General features: G+C 37.5%; 1 long non-coding RNA gene across 1 annotated transcript; it reads right to left on the bottom strand.

Annotated features, from left to right (window-relative positions):
• Positions 1 to 4,286: 4,286 nt before the first annotated feature.
• LOC115589892 (uncharacterized) lies at positions 4,287 to 5,288 on the bottom strand. The gene is made up of 2 exons (XR_003985629.1): positions 5,192 to 5,288; positions 4,287 to 5,020 (listed from the first exon to the last, which is right to left on the bottom strand). It is a non-coding gene; the product is annotated as an uncharacterized LOC115589892 (long non-coding RNA).
• Between the last annotated feature and the right edge of the window lie 3,047 nt (positions 5,289 to 8,335).

The following is an 8,335-nucleotide window of genomic DNA, read 5'->3' as shown; positions in this document are numbered from 1 at the left end:
AATTTATTCTGCTGGGGACACAAGTTCAGGATAGCTATACTAAGAAAAGTGGTGAGTGAGAAAATCTTCAAAATACCTATTTTTAATTTAGCATATAACCGACCAATTACTTTTTTTTTAATTATTTTTTTTATCTTGTTTCATGTGTCAAACAGTATATTTCCCTGTTCTGAATGTTTCCTTGAAAACACTATCATCTCTTTCTTGGTTTCAGATGCAGCTCTCCTTGTTATCTCTCCAAACAGGCTGCAACACTTTCAATTCGAATCTGTTTCTTTTGAATGTGGGGGGATGGACAGTTCAGCTCAATTGAAAAGGATAAAGAATGGTAAAGACATTGATACAGAATGTGGTTCTATCAAGAAGATATCAACAGGGTCCTCTTGCACAATTTACAGAGCCTATCCAACAGATAGTGGAGAATACTGGTGTGAGACTGAAGGAGGACAAAGAAGCAACAGTGTCAACATCACTGTCACTGGTATGTGTGTTGTATTTCTGAAACCAATACATGTTGTACCTATTTTGAATGTGTCTTACTATCTGTGGTTTTTGATCCAGTGTGTCCAGTATCATACTGGATGCTCAACTGATAGAATTGATGACTCTCAGGTCAACCAGGCTGTAAATTAATGTTAGCAACAGATTTTCTTGATGCATATTATTGCAGAATCATGAAAGACCTTGCATTTCATGTTTAGCCTACATTCTAGTATCTACAGTATGTCTTGTATCTGCTGTTTCTACCCTCATCTGTCTGCATTTACATGTTTTCAATATGTTGTTCAGCCGGTTCTGTGATCTTGGAGAGTCCTGTTGTTCCTATTTTGGAGGGCAAAAATGTGACTCTGCACTGTAGAAACAAGACAACCTACCTCAAGGCTTATTTCTACAAAAATGACATCCTCATGGAGAGCACTTCTGCGGAAAAAAGGATCATTGATAATGTTAAACTGTCTGATGAAGGACTCTACATGTGCAGCATCCCTGGTGTTGGAGAATCACCAGGAAGCTGGCTGTTTGTCAGAGGTAAAACAATGCACTGTTTTGATTAAAAAGCAGCGCACCAAATCTAACATCTCTGTCATTGCCATATTAAATTCCCTTAAACCCATTAGATTGTGTTTCGAAATGTTAAAAAACAATGAAGAAAAATATTAAACCGATAATCATCTCAATGTCTGAGTTCCATAAAGTGATTAAACAAGGATATTTCATCAAACTTCAGAAAATGCATCAAAACGTTTTCCAGCCGATTCTGTGATCCTGGAGAGTCCGGTCCTCCCTGTGATGGACGGCAACAATGTGACTCTGAGCTGCAGAAAAAAGACGACTTCCTCCAACCTCACAACTGATTTCTATAAAGATGGTCTCCTCATTGGGAGCAGCTCTACAGGAGAGATGATCATCCACAGTGTCTCCAAGTCTGATGAAGGAAACTACAAATGCAGAATATCTGGAGCTGGAGAATCACCAGAGAGCTGGCTGGCTGTCAGAGGTAAGTCACTGCACTATTTAATATCAAAATAGCAGAAAAAAATGAATAAAGGATGCAATGTTACCATGGCTGCAGTCTGAAGGCAGTGTATCTATTCACTGATCATTTTCTCTTAGTGTTACATCAACTAATGGCTCTCTAAGAAGCATATCTCCAAATGTCCTTTTGTTCCACAGTAAAGCTCTTTAACACAGCCTGTTAGGAACTATTGATGCTGCCATGCTGTTACCAAATATTCTCTTATCTTTGCAGCTCTTCACAGAGAGACGTGTCCCTCCACGGATCCGTCCTTCTACGTCCTCCTCTTAAGGACCATTTTCACCATTGTACTGGTGGCTCTGCTGCTGCTGCTGGTGGGACTGCTGCACTGTGGGAAACTCACAGTTACACACAAATAACTCACACATGTGTACAATTAACAGACTGATGAATGACCAACACAGAGTAACTATGAAGCTTGTTTGTTATTACGATCCAACATCAGGCTTATTTGCTGAGTGACCAAGCATATTTTCTGTCCTGGGAAATCTGGCAGGTCACCAGGATTTATTACATTTCATTTTCAACTGTTTTTACTTTTAGGATATTTTAACTTTGGCATAAAAACACCTCCGTATTCTGTGCTCAGTCTTGCAGTGGCTGTTTGACTTTCTCACACTCAGACAAGGTTTAAAAACCACAGAGGTACTGACCGACTGATGCATCGACTATTTTTACAAAGCCACATGTCAGTTCTCTCAGTCAGTAAATGTTGTTCTGTGTTCTGTTTTAGAGTCACAGATGCTGGTGATAATTTGAGCTCCTCAGACACAAACCACATGAGAAAATGTCTGTATGTCTGTAGATGAGGCTTTCAGGAGGGTCAGTGGACACAACTAATAGTTTATGGTTTGAGAAGCTTAAAGGTCAGATGTGTCTCGAATGTATATAAGGAAATGTAAAGTCAGCCTGTCTAAATATTCACATTAAACCATCTGCTGTGTTACTGTGTCAACCATGTTTGTGTTTAACCTGTCTGAAAATAACAGAACAAACTGACAACTGGAATAATACAATACAAATATAACAAAAAGGTGAATGTAGGGAGAGACCAAAGATTTCAAAGATGCAGAGAACATTGTAAATATTTTGAGTTGTATTTTTCAACAGTTTTCTTTGTTAAAGTTCAGTTTTAGAATTAATTGTTGGGCAGTAATAGTTGTTCAATAGTAGGAAGTACACAAAGCCATTGTAACCAGTATGTCTATACAGCCATTGTAAAACCTTATTAATCAGAACAGGTAATATCAGAATAATTACTCCTTCTGTTATCATAGTTCATTGGCGCCACCTAGTGGCGTAATTGAGCAAGAGAAGTTAGACATTTTGACGTGCCTGGTGTCAGGAGAGAGAGGAAACAAATGTGAAGCTGATATCTTATTCAGCTAACTGAAATGTGAATCCCATGAATGCTACATAGCCGATTGTTTCGTTGTTATGTTCCCGGTAAGCTGGTTCATTAAATCGGACAGACAAGGTTAAGTTCATCTTTGAAATGTTGTAATGATTATTGAGATGTTCGATATTTTAGTTGTAATGGTGGAGAAACACAAGTGAACTGTTGAAGTGGATAAATAAGTGATTGCTCTGCACGTTTTGTGCAGGCTGGTTTTTTGTTGAGACTATTTCCTGGACAGAGCTGTGCTGCTGGAGTCACCTCCTGATCTTCACCCATCATCTCCATCTCCTCATCATCTCCATCTCCTCATCATCTCCATCTCCTCTTCATCTTCATCCTCCATTCACTTTACTCCCGCCTGCTTCATCCCCTTCCATCCTTGTGGAAATCAGGAGGGACAGTTTTCTCTTCTTAGGTTGGTGGTAGGAACTCCATTTCACTCAAACAAAAAGGATTTCTGAAGGTGTCTGATACACCTGAAGACTGACTTGATATTGGAACACACTTGTGTGTTTATTTGTTTTCATTGACAGACAATTCATTCTGAAATCTTTGTTATGTTTGTTGTTGGTTGAATCACAGCATTTCATAAGTGTGTGAAGTACACTGGGTTTGAGACATAAAGCCAGAAATGCTACATCTGTTGCATGAATTGGCTACAGTGGTTTAAATGGTTCAAGTCCAACAGGTGTATAACCTGAATGATTCCTGTAACAAAATAGAGGTGTGTTGCCATAACTGAATGGAACATATGAACAGTTATTGTTCTACAGACAGGAAATAAAATGAGAGCAAATAATACACTACAGTTAAACACAACAGTACTTGGTCGTTGGTGTGAGTTATTGTTAAAGTATCTGTACTTCAGTGTTTCATCATGCACCAGTCTCCTCTTAGAACAGAGACACTCAGATCCAGCCTTTAAACTTGTCTACCGGGGCCAAGTGGGTTACAAAATAAATAAAGTCAGCAAACTTCCAATAAGAGTTTTGATAAGTTATTATGAAGTCAGTGAACGTTTCTCTCACAATAAGGACACAAGGATTCAAACAGGAACATAAATATTTAACATAACTTTTCTTTTCTTCAAACTGACATTTTACAGTCCCTGATTTTTCTTTTTTTTTTTTTTTAAAGAAGGGCTTTATTGATATATATAACTGTGGTAGCTTAGCATAGCTTCAGTTTGTTCAATATATATCTCCATATAGTTCAGGAGAGAATCAGGCAACATATTATTGTGTGAACGTTACATTCATCGTGATTTCTGAATTTGAATCCTGGTGCATCATAAAATCCACTGATGTTCACTGACATTTATGATCATTCACTAAAAACAAGCAGCAGCCGTCCTTCAACTCTGTTTTATTAGAATATCTTTCTTAGTATTAATACAGTTCAGATAATACACAGAATTATATTTGTTTTGTTTGAACAGAAAACGTGTTCATAAAAAAGATGTAATGACACTAGTGAACAAAACTGAATTACAAATGTGAAACACAACAATAAAACATATCTTTACTGTTCAGAAGATCCAGAATACACTTGCTGTTTCATAACTAAGTTTAATATAAATATTCAGCTTGTTGACTTTATTTTATTCTTTATAACAAGTGAATATGTTTAATATGTCACAAGAGAAAAGTGTAATAATGTGTGATTGAATATGAATAACAAAGGTTACTGTCTGTTGTTTCCAGGTGAGACAGTGATGTGATGTCATGTTTACTGCATTCCAAGCAGGAAGATGTGAGTCCTGATGTTCCAGATGTTTCATGTCTTCAGTCTGCTGGAGTTCAGCACTGTTTCCCCTCAGAGGGAATCTTTGTGTTTATGATGCTTCATTTCTCTGATGCTCTGATCTCTAACAGAGGAGACGCTCGCACTTCATATGGAGGAAATAATGCTGTCACATCTGGACTCATTATTATCTTTCAGGGGTTATGATCTAAGTCATATTGAATCTCTCCAGGATGGCTGATGAGGGAGACCTGTAGGGTGTCTGTATGTCTCCAGGACTTCAGGTCCTCCAACACCAGCTGAGCACAAGGAAAACTCCTGTCATAACTACAGCAACCCACCTGTGACACAGATATACAAGATTAATAATTATCATTATTTTTGTTATAATAATAATTATTATTATTTCCTTAAGTTGACTTTTAATTCAAATGGAACACATCAACAGTAGTGAAAGAAAAGAGAACGAAAAGTGCCAATTTAACAACAAAAGTTGAGAAATCAAGACTCACAGTGAAAACTTGTTCAGCCTTGAGGTTGAATGAGTCCTCAAATGTGTGTTTGATGGATTCTTCATTGTTGACCTGTATCTTTAAGTTCCAGCCTCCCAGCTGTTGGTCCTGCAGGAGGGAAATTGATTGTCAGATGGAGGAAGAGAAAGAAAGAGGAGAGAACAAATGAATGTGAGCGAGTGTTAAATCTCTGGTGTTTATAAATGATTACATTTCACTCTTTATGTGAACATGAGAACATGGATTCATGTTGGTTTGAACACATGTGAAATATTCCTCATACACTTGGTTACAATATTGTTACATCTTATATAAAACTCATTAATTATTTATCCACACATGAACAATGTTACCTCAGAGGATGTGTTTCTGAGTTGGAAATATCTGTCCCATTTGTCGACCTTAAAGACAACTGCAGGTTTTCTGGTTGAGTTCCGACTGAGCGAGCTGCTGTTCTGTTTCTGGGAGACAACACACACAGATCAGTTATTAAAGATCAATCAACTTATATCAATATGTTGCTCATATCCCTGTGTGTGTGTGTGTGTGTGTGTGTGTGTGTGTGTGTGTGTGTGTGTGTGTGTGTGTGTGATTTCTCCAGACAACAAACAGACAGATGGATGTTGATCTTACAGCAGGAAGTGACGGACTGACAGAAGCTGAACTGTTTCACTGCTGACTCAAACACACTTTATTTTAGACGGTTGTCTGTCATACAACTCTGATTCCATAGAGGCTGTGACACTGTGTAACACATAAAAAAGTCATATGAAACTTGTGAGAAATTACATAGTTGTCCTTTTAGTAATCAGTGTGCTGTGAAGAACAGTATCAGGATGTGAGAGGAGGAGGGGAGAAAGACTTACGCCTGAGGTGTGATGAGATGACATTTACTGTCCTAATGAAACATCAAAGGGTCACTGTCCTGGGAAAAGCAGGATCAACCCAAACCTCAGGGGGTCATTGTTCTGGGAGGAGATGATTAACTAACTACCTCTCTGTTTTGAACTTGAATCAGTAATATTTGGAGAACGGGAGAGAACATTTTTGTCTTCCCTCCATACGGCATTTTATTAAAGATTGATTCATCACACTGCGTCTAAAATTCTTCAGTGGCTTAGCAACTCTCTACTTTACAAGGAGAATTTCCACAACAAACTCCAGTTCTCAGCAGAAGAATAAGAAGAAGAATAATAAAAGTAACTTCATCAATCATGTTTGTAGGGCTTGACCTTCTTTGCTGCAGTGTAGCTACGATTATTATTATGTTATTCCGGTTTCCTGTTATGTCTGTCAATCAATTAGTTACAGCAAATGGAGACTGTGTGTGAGTGCGTGCGTGTGTGTGTGTTGTCAGAAAGTTGAGATCCATACACTCCTGCCAAACACAAATACAATTATAATGGACATTAAAATTAATTAACACAAATATAAGTAATAACTTTGCCATACTTACAGTAAAAGATGTTCAGCTCTGATCGAAACTAATGTTAAGTTTAAAAGCTTAATCAAGGAAATGTTAAATCAGTAGAGAAACTGGGAAGTTTAGAGGCCAAGGAGAAGTGTTGCAAGACTGTAGTGAAGTGACTGAAGTGTCACACCTCAGAATCACAGACTAAGAGTGTTCTTCCACTCGCTCAAGCCTTGAAGAAACACCTGCGACAGAGTATGTAAGCAGCCTAAACATCGCAGAAAGTACAAAGTGAGGTAAGATAAGATAAGTGTGCAAAATATCTTAAAGGTTACTCTAGCCTAACAATTTGAAACAGTCCTCTAGGGTTTACCAAAAGCCCTTAAAATCAAACCTAGCACCATACCAGGTGCACAGATCATTTAGAGGAGAGCTGCCATAACGGGCATGGCTGGTGGCCGTATCTGACTCAAGGGCTATTCATGTCAGAGGCCAGACCAGAGGAAGCAGGGAAGACGTTCAGATTCAGGCAGTTAGAAGCTAGGCAAGTCTCCTCACCACCAGCTTAAGAAATCCCTATTTAAATCTGATTTTAAAGTCACCTCTTGTAGGTTTTAGGATCTGACCGTTTATAATGGAGAGCTGGTCGAGTGCCTCCTAGACAGGTGTAAAGCTCGGGGTCTAACAGTGTGTGTACTTGTTTCTTAAGCTTGCAGACCTCTTCATTTGGTTGTCCAGGTGGAGGAAAGTGATCACTGCTGTCACTGGTTGACATTTGACATTTCGTGTCAGCTGCTTCGTTTTCCTCGGGCTAAAAGACAGAATCAGACACAAATAGACAAGAAAACATATTTAACAGTTGTTTCGCATTCATACCTTTTTTTCACCTTTCCCTAATTTTAAGAACACTTCTTAAAGATATGTTATATTATGTTATAACATATGTTATGTTATTATGTTATTATATGTTATATAAGTCTTCTGATGAACATGGCACATTATTTTCAGTGTAAACCTGGTGAATATTTTTTCTTTCCTTCATCCCGAACACATCTGTTTACATTTCTCTTCATCTAACAGGGAGTTTGACCTCTAACAAACATAAATAATGTAACTGTGTAGAATATTATAGTCTGTGCATGACTTTTAGGCAATCTAATTAATTTATATCTATTCATAAATATCCATTATAACTAATTAAACCTGATTAATTTCTTATTTAGTTTATTTAGAAAATACATTTATTTAGAAAATAAACTAAATTGGAAATTAGTTTATTGAGAAAATGTTTTATGCTCGCTTATGTATTTTGCCTCACAGGTCGTTCTTTGTCTTGTGATGAAGCTCAGAGACGAGTGCAAGAGTTACAATGCTGCTTTATGTTTGTTTGCAGTAAACAGTCAACTCCCAGCGCGCGCGCTACATTATTACACATTAAAATAATGATAATCATAATGATGATAATAATAATGATAATAATAATAATGATAATACATTGAATACATTTAAAGGGAAGTTAATTGATTTAAAGGTAGAAAACAGACACAGGATGTATTTGGGAGGAAACAATATTAAATATGATTAGAATATTAACTTCTCTGTTTTTTTTGTCCAGCTCTGTTTGCAGCTTCTGCTTCTCGTCTTTGAGCGTCTTGAAATCAGCTGTCAGACTGATCATCTGATCGGACGGAGAAGATGAAAACAGCAGATGAGAGACCTCCTCTTCTTTACTA

The sequence above is a fragment of the Sparus aurata genome, chromosome 10, assembly GCF_900880675.1.
Source record: "Sparus aurata chromosome 10, fSpaAur1.1, whole genome shotgun sequence".
NCBI classification, from domain to species: Eukaryota; Metazoa; Chordata; class Actinopteri; order Spariformes; family Sparidae; genus Sparus; species Sparus aurata.
The sequence above is the reverse complement of the archived record's forward strand: the minus strand, read 5'-3'. Positions and strand labels throughout refer to the sequence as shown.